We start from the raw sequence: 26,414 nt of genomic DNA, 5'->3' as shown, positions 1-26,414 counted from the left end.
GGCAATTGCAGGGCAGAACTTACTTCTCTTACAAGTAGCCATGTCAGCTGCCAGTAATGGGCAGGTGGAGGAGGAAGTAGAGAAGAATGAGCAAGAAGTGGAGGAGGGTGAAGACATACTGGCACTTTATTTAGCAGATGAGGAGTCTGATCCCCTGGCCTGATTGTTGACTGACTCAGCAACCATCTAAACCCTCCCCTGCTGCGCACATCAAAGTACCTCCCACTCTAACCCTGAGGATTGCCCATTCCCAGCACTCAACCAACCAGCCACAGCATTCACCTAACCCAGCACGGCCATCACTCCCTCACAGCCCTCACATCCAGGTCATATGTATTGGTTACCCTACACACTTCTCCCATGACAGTGCATTCTAGGCGGATGTATGACGTTACAACGCATACTTTTACTCCGCATACCATTACAACGCGGTATTTACAACGCATACCGTTACAACGCATAGCGCTTTGGGGTGCTGGATAGTGGTAAGTATAATTTACTATTCTAACTCCAGTCCCCGTGGACCCTAGGGAAGGTGTTGGATAGTAAATTAAACTTACCTCTTATCCTAGAGCGCCCCCCAGCGCTATGCGTTGTAATGGTATGCGTTGTAATGCCTGCGTTGTAGTGGTAGTGCGTTGTAAAAAATGCGTTGTAACAGGTGCATACCATTCTAGGCATTCTCTCACCATCTGATGAACCTACCACCCCTTGTGAGATGTAGGTATCTGCTGGGTACCAATCTCTTCACCGCAGCCTGTCACCTGCCCTCCCTGCTGGTGGACCTGACGATTATATCCACGGTTGTCCCATTCTGAGGGGGTGAGCAAAAGGTCATGGTGGCCAGTGGGAAGACATTAGTGCCATAGGGGCTACTCTGTCAGATATGTCAGATGTACTGCAGGACATGCACCAATTCCCTCAGGTGGTAGACAGACTGAGCCAGGTGTTGGACAGAATGAATAGATCTTGGCAAGACATGTCCAAGAACATTAATGACAGCATATTCATCCATGGGAAAGAGAGTGCAAGCCACCATGCCTTAGCCATGAAGGTGATGGATAGTGTGCTGAAACTTATCCAAAGTCTCCCTTCAAGGTCAATGCATGGAGAGGACCCAACACATTTACCTGCAGCACATTACACCCACCCACCTGTATCACAACCTGCACAGTCCCCATCAATTTTCTTAGCCACCACTACTCTTGTACATGCACCCCACTGCACAGCCATCATCATCCCCTGTCCAGCCACCTCCCTCATCTGTACAGCCACCATCAGCCCCAGTTCAGGCACCACCTCCACCTGTGCAGCCACCATCAGCCCCTGTACAGACACATCTCCCACCTGTCCAGGAAGAATCTCAACACCCACCCTCACATCAGCACCCACACAGTAAACACACTTGCTCACAGAGATCCTCACCACCACATTGGCAAAGTCGCAAGAGAGATCCCCCCATGATCACAGTAATATACCTTTTAAAAACACTTTGCAAAAAATATATATATTCCACATTTCAAGTGAACGGAGTCCTGCTTGATGATGGTCAATTGGTTAATTCAGTGATAGGCCACATATGTTTTGCTAAATGTCTGTAAGACATGTGTATTTGAGGAAAATCTAACAATGTCGCATCAATAGTTGGAATCCAGCGAATGTAATGAAACACACCACACAGAGATGTAAATTGTTCACATTTTAGCTGATAAAATCCTGAACTAAAAAGATCATTAATTGTCCATTGAAAAGGAGAAAGGAAATCAAATAGGATCTTAAGTCAGATTGGGCAAGGGGACTTGGATGAGGGTGGACAACATGAATAAAAAACATGCCAGGAAGCGTCAGGGGAACCAGTCTATGTACCGGGAGGGAAACAAATCTCAGGTATAAAATGATGTTCTGTCACTGGCCACCTTCATCATTCATGACTACAATGCTGAAGTCCTTTGCACCTGAGGACTCCTGTTCGCTGACCGGTGTAGGACTAGACACCCCACAGGCGTGGGTAACATGAAGGGGATGAGGGTTAGCAGGTGCAACGGAAAGGCCCAAATGGAATGGGGGTCCTCAGGAGTTAGGGAGGGGTCTGTGGCAGATGAAGATGGCACCAATGGAGGAGAAAGCAGCCACACAGACTGTGATACTGATATCAACATACTAACTGAGGGGGGTGCATGAGAGATACCCTCTGCATTATTTGGGTCCAGGGGAACAGATGAGTGGTGCAGTGCACAAAACATTGTGAAGTCAATTTGCTGCGTGCTGTAGGGTAGTGTGTGTTAATGCAACATTACCAGCTAATCCAGTGGCAGCTACTCCATGTCATGTATTTTGCAAGGGACCTGTTAAGGTAACATGAGTCATTGGCATATAATAAAAGGGGCACATTAGCAGACCATGTGTGATGCATTCTGCTTTACACACAATAGAAAATGCCAAATCATTTTTGAATTGGGCCATGAGGTGTTAGTCAAATTCATGACGGAGACAGTTACTAAACGAACAGCTCTCCAGGGTTCCCAGGTCTATTCATGATGTACAGATCCTGCCGTTGCTCACATTGAATTTTATGACTTTTAGTATTTTTCATTCAAAGTGAAATACACAAATCCCAGTTTTCACATATTTTACTTACAGTCCTGGAGTGGCACTTCACACATGGAGCTGCCAAACATGGCAGCTATGTGCATGGACTGTCCATGATTCAAGTGGACATGTGTGATGACAAATGTCCCCCTTGTTCCCTTGAATCATGGTGTACATATGACAAAAATATATGGCCACACTGCCATATGAGTTGCAGCCCACACACATACAAGGGGCCTGATTCACAAGGGCCTCTGCCCTCGTTGTGGAGCCCCACCCCCAGTTGTGGTGGAATGTCTGCTCCTGGGGTGGGGTCTCTGCAATGAGGTAACACATTGTAGCAATTACACCCTGAAGAGCTTATTCACAAGCCCAGTCCGTCACAGTTGCATCACTTTTACTATGGAAAAAAGATACCATGAACAGTTCCTTAGATGCAGCCAGATGAATAATATTACACAGAGGGTTCTCGGCTGAACAATAGGGATGTGGGGTGTCGAGGATAGGTGCCTCCCTCAGCTCTTCTGGGTGGGCACATGGAGGAGTAATACTTGCAGGGGATGCAGCGGAAGGACCCTATTGAATGGGGGCCTCGGGAGTTAGGGAGGGGTCAGTGGCAGATGCTAATGGAACCAACGGAGGTGAAGGCACCCACACAGACTGTAATACTGATATGAACATACTAACTGAGGGGGTGCATGATAGGTACCCTCTGCATTTTGTGGGGCTAGAGGAATAGATGAGTGTTGCAGTGCACAAAAAATTGTGAAGTCAATTTGCTGCTTGCTGTAGGGTAGGGTGTGTTAATACAATAGTGCCACCTAAGCCAGTGGACGCTACTCCTTGTCATGTGTTTAGCAAGGGATCTGTTAAGTTAACATGAGCCACAAGCATATAATCAAAGGGGTCCATTAGCAGACCATGTGTGATGCATTCTGCTTTACATACAATACAAAATGCCAAACAATTTTTGAATTGGGCCATGAGGTGTTAGTCAATTTCATGAGGGAGACAGTTACTAAACAAACAGCCCTCCAGGATTCTCAGGTCCATTCATGATGTACAGATCCCGCCAAACGCTCACATTGAATTTTGAGACTTTTAGCATTTTGCATTCAAAGTGAAACAGTACACAAATCCCATTTTTCTCAAATTCTACTTACAGACCTGGAGTGGCACTTCACACATGGAGCTGCCAAACATGGCAGCTATGTGCATGGAATATCCATGATTCAAGTGGACATGTGTGATGACACATGTTCAATTGAATCATGGTGTATATATGACAAATATATGGCCACAATGCCATATATGAGTGGCAGCACACACACATACAGGGGCCTGATTCACAAAGGGCCTCTGCCCTCATTGTGGAGCCCCCCCCCAGTTGTGGTGGAATGTCTGCACCTGGGGCAGGGTCTCTGCAATGAGATTACACATTGTAGCAGTTACACCTTATTCACAAGCCCTGTGCGTCACCGTTGCGTCACTTTTAATATGAAAAAAAGTGATGTACCAGCGGCACAAGGGGCTTGCAAATATGCCCCTGAGTAGGGAGAAATCCCCACAACTGTGGCACCTCTGCACAGAGAGCAGAGATCCTTTGTGAATTACACACCCATTGTCATCCTGTACAATGAGGTCTCACACATGCACAACCATTAAATCCCCTGAGACAATGAAGTCCTCAGAGACATTGTCCAGACTAGTCATTGACATGTGCACTTAACATATTACATGGCCAATCATTTGACTCTTGTCAACAGCTGATGTTTACAGACATTATGTATGGCTTGCAAAGTAGTCTCAGAAAGTTAAATGTCTAAATATCTTCATTGACAACAGACTGAAAACCACATATAGGCCATAACACAACAGTTTGCTCAGGAGTAAAAAGTTTCAACCAGCAGATCACGGACCTGCATACCCTGCCCTATATTCTGTGCAATAACCTGGTTTCCCAGATTCAGACCTAGCTAGGGGTCCAGAGGTGTGTGTGAGTCGTGACTTACAGCTATGTTGTGCAAGACACAACAGGCTACTATGATCTTGTACACAACTTCTGGGGGGTACAGCAGCCCCCCCATATGGTCAACACGTATGAATGGTGAAATCAGGAGACTAAAAATGCACTCAATGATGGCTCGAGATCATATGTGTACCCTATTGTACATCCGCTGAGGCACAGTGACTGCACGTCTGTTTGCTGTGAGGAAATAAGGGGAGAGTGCATATCCAGCATTATGTGTTGAGGGAAGTAACAACATTTTTTTACATGTCCCTCTTGCATTTGTACAGTACATGATGTATGAGATGGTCCATGCAGTGTCTGTTGGGGCCATGTATGTGGCATGAGTGTTAGTGTTATAATATGGTTGCGTATGCTACAAAACATTTATCTATATATCAGACTTGTATGGTGTTTGGTACTTACCTGGAAGACACATGCCACCAAAATCTGCTGCCATCTGAAAGGCAAGGGGTGTCCTGCGGAATACATAGCTGTCATAGTTACTGCCTGAGAACACTGCATGCAAATCAATTAAGCTACCACTGGCATAACAGTACGTTAATATAATGCCTGTGGTGTCTGTTGCAGAAGATATGTGCAATGTTGTAAGGTGGCTGAAGAGCCACATGGGTACAATCAATTGTTTCTTCCTTCTAATGTCACACAAATTCTTTATCTAAATGTCTCATTAAGCAGGTTAAATTATTTGTAAAATCCTTAAGACTATATATGAGAAAAAATAGTCTGAAATAATACCAGGCTGTATCCATTTCTTTTGCTTATGGTATAATTTCATGCTTTGTTGTAATGGTACTCTAGAAAGTATTAACTCCTTCGATGCTCATGACAGAACCCAGCCGTCATGAGCCATGGGTGGCCTGTGCGCATGACGGCTGGGTTCCGTCACGACCACACCAGCGATTGTAATGTCCAGTATCGGGCTGGAATTCTTGCCGCAGGCAAGGTGTTAAATCATAATTTGAGAAAAAATATTCAAATTGTTCTCACCTTCATACCAATATAAGCAGAATACTACATGCAGTGTGTATGGCAATGGAATGTGATGATAAGTACCTCTTCTGCAGCTGATGACGGAACGTGGATGCAGATATTACAGTTTTTTGCATCCATAACCTGTGTGTATTCTTGCTCTAATCTAGAATAAATATTAGTTGTGTAATCATCTCTTTTGTAATTTGTAAATGATGGTTTCAATTGCTCCTCATCTGTTGTTTGTGAAAATGTTGCAGTTGCATTTGTCGATCTAATCTCCTTATCGGGTGTAAAATAAAACCCTACTAATACAATTGCAATTACTAATATTGCTATTAAAAAGACAATACCCTTAATAAGTTTGGCTCTATTTCTAAGGCAAAACATGTTTGTCTATAGTCAGATCATTTAAGCAAAAGTGTAAAACAGAAAGTCAGCAGTTTAGTTAGGATTTTTTTCCAACAGTTTCCTAAGCAGTCTCTTTTAAACAGTCTTTGTTTTCAGAAACCTTCGTATATAGAACCTAAACTCCGTGTTTTTCTAATAATGTTATCACTACTCTTTGACTGCTGCCTTGGGCCAAGGTAGATCTTCTCTAAAACAAAAAAAAATATTTTACAGTCTTTTGCACTTTCAATTAATATTGTTCCAAATGTCTTTAAATCTTTTCTTCACAGATATATTTTAAACAACTGTTGTCTAGATCTTTTGTTCTAGTTAGATGTCATGGAGATTCAAACAGTTCAGTATTCAAATCACACTGTTCATCCACTGATATATTCAACACTTGATTATATAATGAATGAATTCAGGTGTAGAATACCTTCGACAAGGCACTCTTGCTTTTTTCGATCTCCTCAGTCTTTGTTGATCTTCCTCTGTCTCGCTTGCACCGCTTGACTCTTTCTCTACAGGTATAGTTGGTGATATTCGATCAACTGACACACTTGTTCTTAGTCTTCTTTGGCCATAGTTTCGTGAACACTCAATGTTGCAGGTGCCTCTTCTTCCTGTGTTTTCCTTCACCTGGATACTGTGTTCATTCTGCTGATCTATCAACTGCATTATCAAGTTCAGGTTTGGACTCTTTTTCTTTGTCCAAAACTTTAATGCCACTTTGTGAAATCACAGGAACTTGCTTTGGTACTACTGTCTGGAATGTTTCACCCCTTGTTTCACCTTGTTGTGATGATTGTTGTGATACTTGTCCTTGAAGTCGTTCAGCATGTTGTGATGTAGTCACCTGTGCTCTTCATTTAGGCTCATAGAGCCCAATTTCCTCATACAGATCACTGACTCTTTGTGTGTACGATGCATGCTCCCAGTTTGGCACTCCAGCACAATTAACAGCAGTGTTCGTGACCAAAATCACCTGAAAGGATCCTTTCCATCTCGATTCCAGACAAGTCTTTCAAACGTGCTTCTAGATCAGGACCCAGTCTCCAGGATTCAGATCATGGCACTGTTTTCAATGTGTGTCTTGTGTGGCATTGACAGCCTGGTGAGAAACAGAATGCACCACACAAATCAATACTTTACAGTAATTGCGTGTCATGTCATCTGTGATGCTCACAGGTGCATTTGGAGGTACAGCAGGCAGTCTCATCACACACTCCATTAGAATCTCCTGAGGGGATATACCAGTCTTTCTGTCAGGGATACTTTGGATACTCATCAACAACAAAGACAAAGCATCAGACTGAACTGATGCGGAAGCACAAACCCTTGCCAATCGGGATTTTGGTGCCAATGAGCTGCTCAGCGACACTTAAAGCTTCAGGTAGATAACTGCAGTGCAATCTCTGCTCAGTTTGTAATGTTGCACATAGCATTCCCAGGATCTCATTAATAAAATGAGTCCCACAATCTGACTCCCGAGAAACTGGCATTCCATACTGTGGAATTAACTCCCTTGGTATCAGTTTTGCTACTGTGGGACTGTTGTTTCTCCTTGTTGGATAGGCTTCTGAACATTAGGAGAAAATACACACAATAATTTAGGACGATAACCAGGACATATCTTAACTGTTTGTAAACAGGCATCTTGATAAAGTCCATCTGCATCCTGTTGAAGGGACCAATTGATGACCCTATGTGACTCAGTGTGATGGGTACTCTTTTCCTTACGTTCATTAACTGGCATGTTACAAAACAATGTCACAATTCTTCTGCAAGCATCCTAAATCAAGACTGAACCAATTTTGTCTGAACAACCTCACCATTGCATCTCTCCCTGTGTGTGTACCCATAAAAAACTTTGCGTCATAGGAAACAATAAAATGCCAGGCAACACGGTTCTCGTATCTGGTCCAAATGCCATTTACTTTTATCTTACAACATGCTCTAATTCAACCTTGCTGTTCTTCTTCTGAACCATCCTCCTTTGAGTTCTTCCCATGTGTCCAATAATGACATCAAACAGTGAAAAGAAAGTGTCCTCTTTAAATTCACTTGTTTCAACAACAAGGGGCAGATTTATGGAAAACTCTTTCAGTGCAGTGCAGCAATGATGCATTCACCTTCATTAAGGATTTCAGATTGATTTTCAACATGGAATATTATCGGAAACACATTTGATTTGCCTTCGTCAACACCGAGAAGTTATGAGCGTTCCTGGGAAAAGGCAGGAAGACCATTGCATACTGCTAATTAAATGGGGAGGGGGTTCCGGGGATCCCATCCCTTGGGCCTGGCCACAATTTAATGAGGCAGGGGTGCCACATGGACCCATTTCCCGGGACAATTTTGGCCCCAGGGACCCCATTCCCCCTGGGCCCAACCACATCTCCCTGGGACGCTGGTCCAATCCAGGGCACCGAGTGTGCATGTTGGGGACCTCAGGGCGAGCCTCAAGGCCCACGGTTCCAGGGGGCTCCCCACCTCCTGCGTGAGCCGGCATTACTCTCACGCACAGGGAGCTGCTGGGTATTCAGCTCCCTGCATGTGAGAGCAATGTTTTCATCTCGTTCACTGCCCGCATGACTGTGGGGAGGGAAATAGATAAAAGCATTGTTTCCAGTAAGAGGGGGCACTTTGATAGCTCCCACTTGCTGGATTCTCTACTTTTGCTTGGCGGGAGGTGTCACAGCTCCTGCCAAGCAAAAGCAGACAGCTAACTCCCAAGGTGGGCACCTCTGGATATAGTAGGAGGCGGCCCTGGGGGGTAGAGTCCCAGGGTCATATACGGCTCCAGGAGGGGGGCTGCACGACCCCCTCTTCTTTATTCTACAAGGCTGGCCCCTGGGAGGTGGTCATCCCTGTGTCCAGGGGGCCACCTGGACCCCCTCTTTAATGTTTGTTTTAACCTGAGGAGGTGGTGGTCCCTGGGTCACAGCAGTCTGTATGGCCCCCGCTCAATTTGACATTTGCCCTGGGGAGGTGGTGGTCCCCTGGGCATGAATAAGCCCTTGGAGGGAGGCCCTTGGTGCTCCCTCCATTTTATTTATTTAACTCTGAATGGCCCCAGGGCCTGGCCTGAGCTTGTTTTTTTGTATACATGGCAATATTTGCAAATATTCACACATTTTGCCGTGAATTAAAAAAAATGCTTTATTGTCCTGACGGGGTCCCTGTGGGTTCCCAGGACCAACAGGGCTGGACTAGGAACCACAACCGGCTCTGGCAAAGTGCTCGGCCAAACCCTCCTCCCCACTTTGTCAGGGCCGGTTTTTGGCCGATTTTGTTACGGGGCCCATTTTGCAGCTATGCTGTAAAAACGACCATGTAACAAAAATGACCCCTCGGGCCCAAAACCGACCCCCACCTGTGCGGTGCACCAGGGGATTGCCCGGTGCCCGCTATGGCCTGTCCGGGCCTGAGGACCAAGGCTTGGGGTTAGGGTATTCATTCCTTGCAGTCTTTTTTAGTGATTTTTTTGTGACTCGACGAATTAACATGGAAAACACACTTTTTATTACTCTCCCTTTTTCTCAGACTCCACTTCACGGATCACCCCAAAGCTTTTCATGCATGACCAACTAGAATTACTGGATCACTCTTTTTAAAAAGTTTCGTGAAGATCCGTCAAATTGCACCAAACATGCACCAAACATGTAGCCAAGACAAAAAAAGCTTTCCCTGTGGAAACATGGTCCTACCTATAACTAACTACTGGCGACCACCCAGTAGATAATATATTCAATATTTGAATAGAAGCCAGTATCGCTGTCAGTGCCTTCAGGCACTATCTCTTCTAGATAGTGCATCCACAGCTCTCCCCCTCCAGGACTCCCTTCCCTGCCTGTAGGTTCCCCCATCTGGTGGAATGACTAGGTGTTTCATGAATCAGAATCAGGTGCAGTTCAATCACCCACAGTTTATAGAGCATGGAGTCTTAAGTTTTACCCCTTTGCAGGATGGAAGATTTCTTTCACGGACTTTTCAATGTTGTCTTACACTCTTTTTACACTCCTGGCTCACCGGCAGTCTCTGGTGAAGTTCCTCAACACTGGGTGCAGGGTTGTGTTTGGTGCCATGTCCAACCAGCCTTTCTTTTGTGGTCATGGCAGACTGCATGGTGCTGCCCTGCCATGACCTTCACGGTCACTCATTTGACAATCAGGAGTTCTGAAGGTAAATGCAGTTAGAATGTGTTCATTTGTTCTGACTGGAAAGCAGATGGAAACCCTGACTAAGCCTGCAGCACTTTAGTATATCTACCCCATCACAGGCCTTCAGCACAGTGGCAGATGCAGCCCACACAGGCATTCAGCATTCAGCAGCTGCAGGTCTGCAAGGGCCATTTGCAATTTAGGAGATGCAGAAGTGCAGAGGTGCTAAGCAATTAGGAAGATGCAGCCCTGCAAAGAAATTTGGTGGTCAAGCAATTACAACTTCTCCAGCAGGAGATCCAGACTTCAGGTGCCGTCCCTTCACCTTTGGGAGACTGGCTGTTAGGCAGGCACTGGACCCGGTTGCAAAGCAGCTCTCTGAAGGCTTGGTGGAGGACTCCTTTCTTTCCTCATATAGGACCTGAAACTGGAACTGGTTAGCATGTTTACACACAACTTTCAAATAGAAGTGGATGCACTGTCTCAAACTGTAGAACCAATCTGTGGTGGTTTTGCTTTAAGTATCCTTTCCAGGCTTGTTGTGTAGATTCTCCCCTAGGGTAGGAACTGTGCATTTGTGGACAGCATAACCTTTGGGATGGTGCCAGACTGATTCTACCACCATAAATACCCCTAAACCTAGGCGATTAGCAAATGGTTCTGGCAACCACTGAACATGACAACCCTGATTCCCCCTGAATTGTGGTAAAAGATCTAGAACCATTTTGCTCAGTCACTTGTGCTCTCTTACTTGCAGAGAAATAAACAAGGAATACACCGAGGGATGCTTTCAACTTTTATTGAACTAACATGAATCTTGTATAAAATATATGTGCTGCAGTGAACAATACCAGCATCGTGCTAATACAACATATATATGTAGGCATAGAAAAAAAAGTCCAGAAATCTGGTGTGCTCATACTATGCAGTCCCTAACCTAAGTGTCTAAGCATGTGTGTGTGTTCTGCCAAGAATCCCTGTGCTGGATGATCCAACCCTGGTTACCTGAAGGGAAAGGATGTAAATCCCTGTCTTGGTAACCAGCTGGGCGCAAGTGCAGAGATATCAGGAAGCTGCTGGGCCAAAGCTTCAGGGTGTAGTGACCTCCTCAATGACAGCAAAGCTCTCCTCTAACTAAACCTGGAAATGCTTGTTTATTTATAATGAAAAGCATCCTTGCGAGTCCTGGGCAAGTCTGCATTGCTTTGGTTTATAGATCACTGTGCCGCCTCATGGATCAAAAATAGAATGACATTTGCCCAATGCATGTTGAGGCCTTGTACATGGTGTTCAAGGAATTGTGATAATGGTCTTGCAAAGTTGAATCTATAGGCAAAGCAATTCCAGATAAACGAATGGCATGCATGCAAATCTGCGTAAAAGGTTATTGGGTGAAAGAGAAAGGCAATGTAGAAAACGTGTACATGGTGGAAAATGCCAGCATTCCTTCAAGGGCCTAATCAGGACACATGGAAGGCTGTTCTCCAGACACTGCCCTTGTGTAGATGGATGTTTCTCACAGCAATATTATTTCCAAAGAGGTGTGGGAATTCTATACCTGAAATCATCAGCCCAACTGAAGGAATAATCAAGGAAAGGCAGAAGGGTAGACATCTCCTGCTGCTGACTCAGCTTCCTCGCCCTTTATGATAGGACTTGCAGTAAAACTTCTACCACTTATTATCCACCAAATGGCAGTGTGCAAACATACTAATCTGCAACTTCTTGCTAATCAAAAGGCCCGATAGAATATTTAAAGTTGCCACACCTTCACTCTCCTTAGCGCAGTGTCAAGGTCTGCTCCCTCCAGCAGCAGGAATGTAAGCAATACACTTCTGCTATATAGGCATTCCTTCATGGGCCTAACTCAGACACATGATAATGACTCCTCAGACAAAGGGATGACAAATAAGCTATCTAAAAATAGAAAAGCTATATAAAAACAGTGGAATGTAAAATGTTTAGCGATAAAATTCATCTAAAACTATTTCTAAAAAAATTAGAAGTCAAAGCCTACAGAAAGCCTTTGCTTAAAAGTATACAACAATAAAAGCTAATAAAATCTGGTTTCAAATGTTTGTAAAAAAATCTGGCTAAATTAAGAGTCCACAGAAAAGTAATATCCAATTTTTTATGTTTTCTGAGTGGTAGATGAAACATTTCTGTCTCTAGCAACAGTAGATGTTGTTCCCAGAGGCGTACCTCGAAGCAGGTATGTGAGGCAAATGTGGTCCCATCCATTCCCCAAAGCAGCCACTGAAGGATTTGACAACAGCCTGTAGAAGAACCACAGAGCCAAGATCCATTTCACTAGGGGCTAACACATCTTGGATTGCTCACAACATGCATTCAGCAGCAATGGATTATGCTGGAGGCAACTATACCAATGGGCCATTAAGGAGTCCACCATAACATCAATGTCCAACGGCTCAAACATGTACGATCTGACGCATACATCTTAGGCACATTTGAAAGTGCACAGTATGCAGTGCAGGCACAAACAACAAGAAACAATGCTCATTCAGTTCCTGAAGCAGAGGTGTACTGAAGCAATGCACAATGCGTTCCCGGTACAGCAGCACATGTGATAGCACTTGTTCCATTTTGTTTTGAACTGGGACATCTATTTCGGATGAGAATCATTAAAATCAATCCCTAGAACTAAGAGTAAGACCTCCAAAAATGCTTCCGAGTGCAAAGTGTATGAAGGATTGAATTACACCAAAAACTGATTGGAAGGTACTAACCAACCCAAAGACTAAACACTTAAAAAGTTACAAATGTGATGGGCCAGCTCCCCAAAATACAGTGGGAAGTTAGTATGAAGTAGAGCATGTATTTCTAAAGAGAACCTTGCAACCTGGAGATCTAGTGTCTCTTTAGAGAATGTTAAGATCACATCTCGTTGAAATGGCATGGCTTTCAGTTTGCTCAGAGCACCAAAGTATATGTTTGAAATATTTATGGAAGGCCACAGCATTCCCTCCTTAACTGTGCAGGCAGGTGGAAACAGAACTTAAGTACAACATGTAACTCTGGAATTTACCGTCTCCAGATAAGCAAAGCCTCATTTCCTTCCACAACTGCCTTGACTGTTAAGCATTAAATAGCTCCCATTTGAGAGCAATATGATAGCCGAATAAATGACGATCCTCGGGAAACCTTCAAGTAGCAGGACAAGTTCACCACACTTGCATTGCAAGTCGCGTACAGCGAAATATCCTTGCAGAGTACATGTTCTCTCACTCGGAACTGCCGCAAATGACTTCAGTTTCCCCATTTCTACATCGTAGCTTGAAAAGTAGCTCCTAATATTTATGTACATATCCTTCCCTTAACCCCTTCCATGCGGCCGCGATTCCCCTGGTGTGCTGTAAACAACACGAACAGGGGCGGGCCGTGACGAACCCCAGCCGTCATCAGCACACGAGCACTGTAGTGCATGACGGCTGGGGTTCGTCATCAGCATGGAAGGGGTTAACGCTTCATACCTGCCTACTTGGTGGTGTTGTAGACAATACGGGAAATGGAATGTCAATATACACATAGATTATCCAATTCGCAGAAGGCGTTTTTGCAACGGTGAAACGTAACTTATCTAGTTTTACAATGTGTAACATAGTGTATTTCATATCTTTTCTTGCCATAAATGTATGCTGTTCCATCAGGTGATGTGGAGAAAACAGACTAGTTGCATTAATATGTCACCATGGCCAGTACGTAGTATTTGAATTCTCCAGCTAAACAAAATTATAGACATAAATTGTGACTGCCCATGTTGTAATGCGAACATGTCTTGTTGTATACTGTCTATTGCAGATGGCACTATGTTGCCCAAAGAGTATATACTAGAGGATAAGGTGGTCATACCACTGTCAACCATTCTCAAAGCCTTTTCTAAATTAACCCTGTCAGTTTCACGCTGTCTTTTAGCAGCATCCTGCTGAGAAACTTTCCATAATTTGTTGAGTATGGTATACAAGAAGCCCTTTTGATGTGGCTTCAGAGGACCTGATAAAAAGTCCCTGAAATGCAGGTCATTAGACAAATGGGACAAGTGTTGAGTCACCTCCATGTGGTACGTAACGTGCATGTGTGAGAGAGGCTAGGGTGCGCTGGCATGAGTGAAGGCGCTTTACACTGAGTAACCAGCTTGCATACCTATACCTACTCTGTGGAGGGTCACAGTTAGGGTAGCCACCGTTATTAAGAAAATACATTTTGCTTTGCAGGAAGAGCCAAGAGATGCTAAGTACTAGTGAATAAAAGCTCGGTCAAGGAATGCCCAAAAACGACATCAAGCAGTGGCTGAACAACTGAAGTGCAAAACCAAGAAACGCTCATAGAATAAAGAAAATTAAAATGAGCTTAGGGTGTGTCACCAAATGGATTTGATGAAAAAAGAGCAGTTGACAAGCGCACTACTCTGCCATGCTGACACGCCATGGCGGGACTACATCCCCCAGGAGCCCAAGTGCCAGGAGGCGCAACGACAGAGCCCCCCACCTGGAGGCATAAGAGTGGGTGGGGCTTCCCGCAGCAAGAAAGCACGTTGACAAGCGCACCACTCTGCCACACAGACATGCCGAGGGGGGAGGAGTACAACCCCCAGGAGCCCAAGCTCCAGGAGGCGCAATGACAGAGCACCGTGTCCAGAGGCATCAGAGCCCGGAAGCGGCTTGGCCATCCCCCTTAGGTCAGACGTCCCGAATATTGGTGCAAAGGTTAGACCCTCTTTTTCTTTCTTCATTTTGCAGAGATTCAATTGTATTGACTTTCACTCAAAATCCCCTTTCTGTATTGTGGGTTGTTGACAATTCTGCTCAGCACAGTCTGGTTCCTCTTTGAACCTACAAAAGTGAAGGTTCGGCATACAGGACGTGCCAGAGGGTCGTTGAGGGTAATTAATCATTTGACCATCTCAACAGTGTATTTACAATCATGGGAAAGTGCACTTGTGTGGGTAAATCGCACCTTCAATCCCCACACACAGTAACACCCTACCAGCAAATTTCAATTGACAGCATGCTCCAAAGGGCAATAGGAGAAGTGGTAACAGAAATCGAATTAAAAGAAAGGGAGCTATCGCTGGGCACAGATTTAGTCACACCCCTCCCTAGCCAGATTGACTCACCTTTCGCACCAGCTCTGGCATTGGACTTGTCTACTCACCACCCAAAGACTTGTGCCAAGGATCATAAGACACCTGACCCCAAAGTGCTTCCTGAACAAACTCTTCCTGGTTTACCTCAAACAAGTAAACGGAAATCAACAGCAAACACTGGGCTCAGACTCAAGAAATGCCCCACAGAACGCCAGGTGCCGGACGATTTGAGAGAGGTGGGGACGGGGTCCACTCTGCAAGAAGACACGGTACAGCCACCTTGGGTACATACACTAATTAAGGACATGCAGGCCCAAATGAGGGTCATTTTAAAGGACAAACTTAACATTCTTTTTGAAAGGGTAGATAAGCTTGTGTCTCTAGTTGAAACCTTGACTGGTAGGACCCAGGCTCTTTCAAGGGGGAATGAGCCTGTTAGATATTTAGATTTGCAACTAGTCCCTCCCGCCACCACGGAGAGCATTTACTTTCAAGTCCTACGCCTCCCAACCCTACACAAAATCATACTACCCAGGAGGGAGGGAAAAATCAATTGAGTCATCCAGCTAGGCAGATACATCTGATGGGCAGGGACAAATCCAGGATCAAACAATTGGAAGAGATAGTAGGTCCCACAAAGCGAGGTCCCAGGTTCATGATCACCTCCCACAGGGTACTAATCTTGAAGCTGGAGTAAATCCCGCTCAACGTCTAGAAAGTGATGAAGCAGGCTCAGCCTTGTCATTTATCAACTTCCCCCCGCCCTCTACACATATGTAATTATCCAAACTGGTGTTCCAGGGCTGAATAAGGGTTTCAGGGAATCCCACTCTGCATGTAAAAATAAATGTATCTTTTGGTTGGCCAAGCATCAACATTTCTCATACAAGAATCCTGATGATATACTCACGACCCGTATGGTGGAAGGTTGGAGACCGAAAAATGTCTCAGGGAACTGTGTTGTGATCAATTGTAGGTCTCCAAATGTAGTACAAACACTCTTAGATAGGAAACATCGTAGGGAGAGGGGGATATAGGGTATTTCCCTTTGGATTACTTTTACCCCCCAAGTCATACCAAGTAACATCCCACTAGTGGACCAAACCAACCCAGCCCACTATTCTATAATTTGCCATTCTTAAATAGATTTAACTCACTGGAACTGGAGGATTGACCCATATTTAGGGGGCTCCCATATGAGAGCTCCGTTCCTCTTGGGGAGTCCTTGAGGGGTTTATCTTGTCGGGGGATGATGACACCAGGACAGGGGTACTGTGAACAGAACGCAGTAGAGAGTGGAGTAGAAAATAAAGGATGGATGTGGATGCTAACACTCATATTAGACATGACCAACCCATAGAGACCCCAGGGTCATTTATAGGTCAACAGTGTGGGAGTGTAAACAACACAGACACTACTGCTGGCCCCCTCACCATCAGTAAAAGCTCACAGCTAGCTAAGTGGAAGGCGATAAACTCACCACCTCAAAGCCCTACAGTGAAGCAGGGTGTTCACCTTTCAAACCCAAAAGCATATAAGGGTCCACCCAGATTAAAGTGCCTCTCTTGGAACATAGCAGGTCTCGCATCCAAAACTGGATAACCCAGAATGGGGCTCATTTATTGGTCATCACAAAATCTGCATGTTTCAGGAATCCTGAGCTAGGACAGGCATCCACAGAGTGGGCTATGCCACATTTAGTATAACAGCCTCCGGCGTGGGCAGAGGAAGGCCATTGGGGGGATTATGCACCTGGGTTGGTGTGCATTCCAGATGTGTTTCCAAACAGATAGAGACACCATCTTGTGACATTCTCTGCATTTTTTAACCTTGCCCACAAAGATCAGAATTGCTTTGAATAATGTCCACTCCCTCCCAATCCGCTATGGCCAGAGTCACCAACCCTTGACCATTACAACCTTTCTTCCAGCTATTCCTAAGAACTTTTGCGTTATAATGGGTGGGGATTTTCATTGCCAGTATGAACCATTGAATGGTTGGGCCACTGTAACCCCAGTGATGAGGACCTCCACTGGGCTATACCGGAGCCAGACATCCCCTCAGTACGTGCATGGTCTCCATTAGTGTTGCAGGTGAACACTCTCACACTTAACCACTCCTTGAGAGCATGCAATGGACGCACTAAATCAGATACAGAAGGGAATTACACCTTTAATAGACCGGGGCAAGCTTCCCTCATAGATTATATTTTGGTAGATTCTAAATCATGGCATAGGGTGTTAGACTTTAATATCGTGCCCCGCGTGGATAGTGATCACAACGCTCTCATACCAGTGGTAACCTCACTCTGTGTTAAGAATGCATCTGTAGTATTATCATCAGCTGATCACAGGTTAAAACTGAGCAACTGTAGGAGGAGAGTAAACAGGTCGATTTCTGCCAATCTGAAGAAAAGATGGCTCTATTATATCAAACATTCATTCCCTTTCTTATAACAGTGAAACAATTACCTGGGATTGATGGGGTCCCAATCTCCCTCTCTGAAATATTCAATAATCACCAAAACTTAGTAATCAGTCTGGCTATCATACTCAACCCTAATAAAAGAACGAAAGGGGTTGGAAGCTCACGACATCCATGGTATAATGTGAGCTACTGCAAGGCTAAAACAGATCTTATTTCCGCAATTAAAAACAATGATAGGGTTTTAATCAGAGAGAAAAGGGTTCTCCATAGTAAAGCAATCATGAAAGCTAAAAAAAAGTTGGGAAAACAAGAAAAGGGACACCTTGAACAACGCCTTAAGAACACATGACATTCAAATATACTGGAATATAGTTACCACGGGAACACAGGAATCCAAAAGCACCATAGAATCCAATATAGCAGAGAACAAATGGAGGGCACATTATGAATCACTACATGTGAGGGAGATGGGTGAAGACGAGTCAGTGGGCACCACTTTCACGTCATATGAGATAACTGCCCTACCCATCACCCTAAAAGAAACAACAGAAGCAGTAAATAGGATCCTACCCTCCAAGGCCCTTGGTGATCTTTTTGGCTCTGAACCTGCTATCTGGACCCCCTCCCTGTGCTCCTTGTTCAATGCCATTCTCTGTAGAATGGCGATTCCCACCACCTGGGCAGGTGCCGAAAGTATACCCATTTTTAAAACAGTGATCGCCACTTCTCGCGGTTAACTACGGTCCGAACAGTCTCATTGAAAGATATTTGCCTGTGTACTTCTTGGACGGCTACAGAGCTGGATGGATGAGCACAAGGTACTTAGCCCCCTCCAAGCTGGGTTTAGAGCCAAGATAACAAGAACTGATCAAATCTTTAGGCTTCAAATGTTATACTGGATGTGTGTACTTTTAGAGGGTGGCAGCCTCTATTTGATTTTTTTGGACCTTAAGTCTGCATTTGACCTGGTTCAGAGGGGGAAATTGTGGGCACTCTTGTTGGACATGGGCGTTCTACCATACCTTTGTCACCAGTTGGAATGTCTCCATCAAGGCAATTATGCCCAAGTCAGGTACCGGAAAAATGACGACATAATTAATCAATTGCTGGTAGAAAGAGGTTTGTGCCAAGGTTGCGTCCTGGCCTGACACTCTTCTGTCTCTTTATTAATGGCTTAGTTGAGTCTTTAATTACAGAGACTGACATTGACACCCCTAAACTTGCGAATCGCAGAACTCCAGCGATGATGTTCGTGGATGATACTCTCCTTCTGTCTAATTCACCCATGGGAATTCAAAAGGTCCTTAACAATGTTAGTTCTTTTTGTAGGATTCGGGGCTTGGAGATTAACCTACAAAAAACTAAATATATGTTTTTTAATGCAAGTACTAGCACTCACTCAAATCCCCTCTTAGATGGAAACCCGCTAGAGAGGGTCTCCACCTTTGAGAACCTTCGGATTAAGCTGACAAAAAAACTGGACTGGGGTGCGCAAATCCAGAAAGCAAGCCTACAGATGGCACAGTCGACGGGGGTCCTAACAAAGGTATATAGGAGTTGTACCCATAAAACCATAAACCCGGCAGTTGAAATCTACAAAGCACAAGCCAGGTGTGCAGCACTTCATGGTGCTGACATCTAGGGTCCCAGCCCCCTGGCCTCCTTAGCAAACATTGAGAACTCTTTTGTTAGGCAACTCCTTGGTCTTCCTCCTAGCTCCCCTCTTATACCTCTTAGAATGGATTTGGGGATTAGACCAATTTCTGATGAAGCCACCCTTAGACCGCTTTTATTCTGGCGTCACCTGTGAAGCACCCCTGAACAGTCAGATGACAGGGAAGAGCTGAGTGAAGTGTTGAGGTTGCAGGGTGTGGGTAAACTTCCCTGACTGGTACACATCAGGAACACCTGCGCCGCAATAGGGAGAGGTAATCTGTGGACCGATGTAGAAGAAACCTGCCTTGCTATGCCTAGGAAAACCCTAGTGGAGAGTTCTACGGATTACCAATGAATACAGGCCATAGGGAATCCTTCAGCTGGTCATTTAACAATCGAGTTTTTACATGTCAAAGACCAATATAGACTAGAATTGGTTCTGGATGATATACAGCCATTCTTGGCTAAGAAACTATACCTTCAGTTTAGACACAGGGTTCTCCCATTGCGCGCATTCACCAGGAAGTGGGCGGACCCATCTGATTGGGGTTTCCCAGTTTGCAGTAATCTAAAGGAGACAGATATCCATGTATTTTTCATCTGCCAAGGATATAAAAGGGCAAGGACACGCTGGTTTTGCCATATATGTAAAAACCTGGGATTTAGACATTGCAGAGAGGCATGCAGGCTATTGAAATATGATTCCCACCCACCCACCCATTGTGTTTTCGGTATCATGTTTTTTATTTTTAATGTTATGCGTTCGTAGTGCCATTTTAAAGTCAACTCTCTAGTGTAAGACAACACACTGTACTATATCTTCCACAATGGGTCCTGTTCTTAGTTTAATTTTTTGTATCATTTTAAATTGTAAGTAGCCATCTTAGAATTGTTCTAAGAAAAACCTTTTTAACTATAATTCTCAAATAACCTTTTGAGTATTCTTCTTTGTAGAATTGTCTATTGTCTTTAGATTAGGTAATGGCTAACCTCCGCCTACATACGGGCCTTTTTATGAAATCAATTTTCCAGACAATGAAATAATCCTTAAGATTGCCCGTATGATGCAAAAGCACTTTATTATTTCATACATTGTCTATATGATGCAAAAGCACTTTATTTAAACAACAACGCAGCCTGAGGTAATGGGACAATGGAGTCATGATCTCCTAGATTGTCCGTATGATGCATATGCACTTTATTATTGACTTACTAAAAGCAACAACGTGGGACTGTGGGGTGAGCTAGAAGAACAATTGAGATGATAATGGATTATGATCATAAAACATGTCTCTATTGTGCTAGTTGGTGTTTCTTCAAGGGCAATGGATATGACAATGCTATGAATGCATTGTTCATTTTTTTAGTTTGTTTTTAAACAAATGTAATGTAGTCTTTTTTATCTGTGCTTTTATGGCCCTTTTCGGGCGAAATAAAGTTTGCTGATGATGATGATTCACCTGAGACACTGTCAAGGTGTTTAGCCAATCAAGGCACAACTTCCCAACACTGTAAGTTGTCACCACCCGTGAACGTTCAGCCTGCGCATAACACATGTCAGGTCTATTAATTTTTAAATTCTTGGAGTTATACAGGAATCATGCCTGACACCTGTTAGTGTCTAGTGGCCACACTACCCATCCCTTCCAATTCAGGTCCGATTATTGGATGTGCCATTACGCAACATGCCATCCAATCTATCCTCTCTGTAGTGCGGAAATTATTGCCAATTATCAAAACGTGCAAAAGTGGGAATTTGTGGTGTGTTCAAATATTTTATCTTGGGTAATCCAAGACATGTTATTTTTTGGACAGTTTTGTTAAGGAAAATCATTTGTTGTGGTATCGGGCATCCTCTAAAGAACCCCTCAGTTCCCTGAACCTGCCAGTCTCTTGTCCTCCATATATATTTTACATCTATGGTGTCCCTCCAAAATTTGAAACCCTGTACAGACACCTGGAAAAGAGGCAGAATATATCAGATTGGTGTCAGTTATCAAATATTTCTCAGCAGGTGTTGGTTCAAGCCTAGAAAAATATGAGGCCTGGTCAGCTGTATCGTAATCAGAAAAATAAGAAAACTTCTGTGTAAATGTTTTTGAACTACCCTTTGATGGTGTACGTCAATCTTCTCATTGAGTGTAATTATAAATAGCACGTGGGACACTAGCTTTATGCAGAAATATGGCATTAATGTTAAAAACAGAACATTTCTTCATAATTAGATGTACAATCATACAATTAATCACAGGTAAAAACACAGTTGAATGCTCTAGATCTTCTAGCAGTTCATGCACTCGATTAATGTCTCAATCATCAGAAACAGTACTAGGGGTAATGACATAATTTTCAGAAATTTTGAACAAATATGACATTTGTAAAAGTTCAGTGAGACCATACACATCATAAGATACCCTTATCCAAACAATCCCCTCAGGAGCTGGAACAGCTGAAATATTCACCAGGGAAAGGTCTCTCCATTCATGGTGTGATGATGCATGTGGTTTGAGTACAAGTTCATCAGTTGTACTGCAGAGTGTTCTGAAAGATAATTTCCATTTAGAAGCAGGAAAAAGTCTGTCATCAAACAAATCCAGAGGATCAGGAAAAGTAAACCGATTGTTATCCAAAGATGTAACCAAGGAGATACAAAATATGCCCTTTTCAGCCAAAGATAGAAAACACGTACTTTCAGCATGAAAGGGAGAGGCGGTGGTTGTGCTGGAGGATCCTGTGTATCTGAAGAGACGTCATCAAAGCCAATGAAGTAGCCAGCGGCAGTCCAATCTTCGGAAGCTCAGCAGGTGTTGTAGAACTAGGATATGACTATCTGTGGTACATTTACGGAGACCTTATTGTTGTCAGGTTTCTTAATTGAAATGTGTTTTTGCTCTAGTTGACTGTACAGTTGTTGTAGTTGTAACAGGTAGAAGACATACTTCATTGATGTTGATTGTTGTCTCTCATTGGAGAATGGATGCTTCTTTAGTCTACAAAGATTCCATCTGAACTTCCTGTACGGTAGTGAGAGCAGGCTTGTAGCTACGCAGGAGCCCGCGTAGCTCACTGTTCAGAATCTGTCACATAGTGTGGTTTGATCAGATCAATGGAGACAAATCTTTTATCTTTGTGACCGGCAAGGGGAAGAAGAAGAACGGTTCTGGTACCTTCAATGGCCAGGACAGGTACAGACGCTCTGTAGGATGACCCAAATTCTTTTTTGTCCACAGTTTTTTCCCTGACCAGATTCCCATCCTTGAGGATTTAGCCAGGCCTCGCTGGAACTGCTTTAACTTCTCCAGTGGCGGGGCAAATTTAACCTTGCTTTGTTCATCCCAGAATTAATTTAGTTCCTGTAAAACAGCCAAACATTCATTGATATCAAGTGGTGTTCCTGCCACCACTGTGCTAGGATTGTTGAGGTCTAGTACCCCATCTTTACCCCAAAGAGGATTCTGTAGGGAGTCCAACCACCCAGGGATTTTTTCTGCATGTTGTTGAGTGTCCCCTTAACCACATAGAGGTGATGGACCCAGCTGCGGCCTGAGCCTAGAACCCTGGATGTTAGAGACTCCTTCAAGTCATGATTTCTGCTCTCCCCTACCGAAATTCCCTCAAGATGATAAGGGGAGGAGTAACTTAACATCACGCCCAAACTTTCCATGATCTCTTTGCAAGCCGGAGAGCTAAATGCCGGAGCCTGGTTGAAGTGTAATGTACCAATTGCATATGTCCAGTCAACAGTTCCTGCATCCGTCGACCGCTGTAGCCATACCCACAGGATTCAAGAGCAGGAGTCCACTGCCACTAAGATGCACTTGTAAGCCCTATCTGATTGTAGAGAGCCGCAGTGGTCCAAATAGACACAAGCCAATCGCTTGTTTGAAATTAGTAGAGGTGTCTGGGATGGATGCTCTATGGTGGAACCTTTCATCTGCTGGCAGATTTTGCTTTTAAGGACAAAATCCTTGGTCTGTTTGTAAGACCTTTTATTTATGATTATTTATCACAAAGGGTAAAAACAAATAGATAGCCTTAATTACATACATGAAGGTTGTACTCCCCATCCAATGTAAGAAAGAAATGAGAAAGAAATGAGAAAGAAAGTATATATGTAGGGAAAGTCAAACAAAACGGTCCCATATACCGGCTGCTTTCTGTAAGGATCGTATGCCTTTAACTCTAGCCAATGCACACTCCCTCTTATACATATCCTGCATGAGAGCCCACAATTCAGAAAAGACGGGGGATTTGTGAGATCCATATTCTTGCAATGCAAAGACGAGCAGCGACTAAGGCAATAGAAAAAAAAGATTTCATATGTCGGTCAGCACCCCTTTAAGACCTAACATGATCTCCTTGTTGGTAGGAAGGAAATCATAACCCAAGCAATGACCTATAAATTGTATTATTTTTTCCCAAAAAGTACCTAAGATAGGGCAGGTGCAGAACATATGGACAAGGTTGATTGCTACCATTCCACACTTAGAGCATCGAGTCCTATCTCCCCCATCACCCCTTTATCCCTGTGCCTTTAGAGCCCATTTCTTTATCCTTTCTGGTGTGTAATACAGCATGCAAATAGTTCTAAATTGTTGCAGCTTTAATTTAATAGAATGAATAGAGTTATATACAATATCTAAAGCAGTAACGATTTCTATGGAAGACGTATTTGTGCCTGAAGCGTGTCTCCATTTAGCAACTAAGCGTTGGGTATTATCACTCCTAAATTGACAAAGTTGTGAGTAAGTTGTACTAATACGTGATTTGAGTTTACGATTTAGCAAACATGTCAATAATTCATGACAGTGTGATGATTGCATTGGTTGTCATTTTAAGAACTAATCACTTATTTGTAGGTATTTAAAAAAGAGTTGTTGTGGAAGATTATAAGCCGATTGTAAAGACACGAAAGTGCGAAAGCCGTCAGTATCATAGGTGGAGCCATGGAATACTTCAGGGAGAGCAGGTTTGTTCCAAAGTTGGAAGTACGCATGTTGCGCTAGGTCTCCAGGGAGCAGTGATCAAGAATTTTGTGCCATATGCGTACCCTGTCCCTAACGGTCTTAAATCAGACTCTATTATAGTAGTTTGGATCATTGGCCCTGTACAGAAACATATTGCTGTCCACACCTAGTGTGAAAGAGAAACCAAAGTATGGTTTCTTATGAGTCAGTCAGCTTTGGAGGCGCCCTGTGAATGCCGCCTAAGAATAAAGTTTGAAATCGGGGAGTTGAAGTCTTCTTTGCTTATAGGAGAATTTAAAAAGTCGAATCACGCTGTGTGCTTGCTTTTATCGCCACATAAATCTGTTAATTGCGCCTTCACGTTTTTTTTAAAGGAAGATGGGGACGCGAAGAGAGAAAGCTCGGAATTAGTATAGAAACTTAGGCAAGATGGTCTTTTAATAATGTTGTATCTACCAATTAGAGTCATCAGAAGTTTGTTCCATTTTTTTAATCATCGAATGTCCTCCTAGTTAAGTTTCCATATCTGTTTGCCAAGAGGAGAGATCCGTATCCCCAGATAAGTTGTAGTAGAACATCCACCAGTTATGGGTGTAGCCAGATTGAAATTGTGGAAAACCTGTTTGTAAGACTAAGCCATCAATAGGATTGCTACAATGATGAAATCATTGCAGCCACTCCCACATGTGCAGAAGCTAGACCCTCGTTTCCAGCTAGTATCAACCCCACTCTGTGATTAGTGTTTGGTATAACCCTATCCCTACTCCAGGAATGTGAACATATGTTATGTTCTGTGTAGCCAACTTGGAGTATTTGAGTGGAAAGCCATGAGGCAGGTGGATGCTGTCGCATTCAGCGTTGACAGTCACCATGATGTCTCTGTCTATCCTCGTGATAGAACAAGTGGTTGCAACACCTGCAGCAGTGCAAACTGTTGCTTTCCCCGCTTCATCAGCCATGGAATTCCCTTCAACATTAACGCCAACATGCCAATGACTCAATGGGCCCGATTCACAGAACTAACTTAAGACAAAATCCTAAACTTACTACTTTTGGTATTCACAAAAGTTAGGATTTTGTACTAAGTTTGCCTTAAGACAAACTTAAGACAGACTTAAGACAGACTTAAGTTAGGATTTTGTCTTAAGTCTGTCTTAAGACAAACTTAAGACAAAATCCTAACTTCTGTGAATACCAAAAGTAGTAAGTTTAGGATTTTGTCTTAAGTTAGTTCTGTGAATCGAGCCCAGAGTGTGCATTACATGAGTCTGTGGCAAGCAATCGTTCAGCTTTGCCACCTTCTCCCAAAGCAACTTGTTCTTTATTGTGCAACCCTTTGAATCTCTGAATCCATTCTGGCTCCAATAGAGTAGGTATTCATTATAGGACTGGACACAGTAAAATGAATCACACAGTATGAGTGTGGGGAATCCATGAACCATATTTTCTAGTGCAAGAGTTAGAGCTTATAGTTCTGCCAGCTTCGCTGTGCAGTCACTAAGTGACCGCATGTAGGTTTTCTCAGGATGGAATTTGCCATCATACATGCGCCCTTTTACAATTATAAACACAGCTGAGTATTGGTGCTTAGTCCCTTTGGCAGGGTCAAAGCTGATTTGCATATCGCCATTGTCTAACCCAGGGTGGTGTGGAGTGCAAAAAAACGATGGATTTGGGCCCAGATCTTTTGACTGGGGTGAATGTGTGACATTGATCCACATTCGGTCCATCACCTGTTTTGTTTGTAGTCCCTTTGGCAGGCTGGGAAGACCCATTAGTATTTAAGATGTAATCATAGCAATCTAGAGACTTTATTCCATTGAGCAGAGGATATTCTAGTTCGTATTGCAGAACGGCTTTTGTTTGTAGTGTAGAATAATTCTGTAGTCTACATCTGTTGCAGTAAGTGAGTTAGCCCATTGTATCCATGATGGATGTAAAGCCTTAGCATTCAGAATGCTTGCTTTGGTGACTACATTTGGGGTCATGGCAAATATACATTTACCCTGAGCCAGAGAACGCTTATTAACCACAACAGTCTGTATTGCTGTCAATATTTTTCCAGTCGTTTCAAAGCGCATTTCAGCATTGGTGTATAAATGCGATTTATATGCTAT

Source organism: Lissotriton vulgaris, chromosome 6 (genome assembly GCF_964263255.1).
Source record: "Lissotriton vulgaris chromosome 6, aLisVul1.2, whole genome shotgun sequence".
Classification (NCBI taxonomy): Eukaryota; Metazoa; Chordata; class Amphibia; order Caudata; family Salamandridae; genus Lissotriton; species Lissotriton vulgaris.
The sequence above is the reverse complement of the archived record's forward strand: the minus strand, read 5'-3'. Positions refer to the sequence as shown.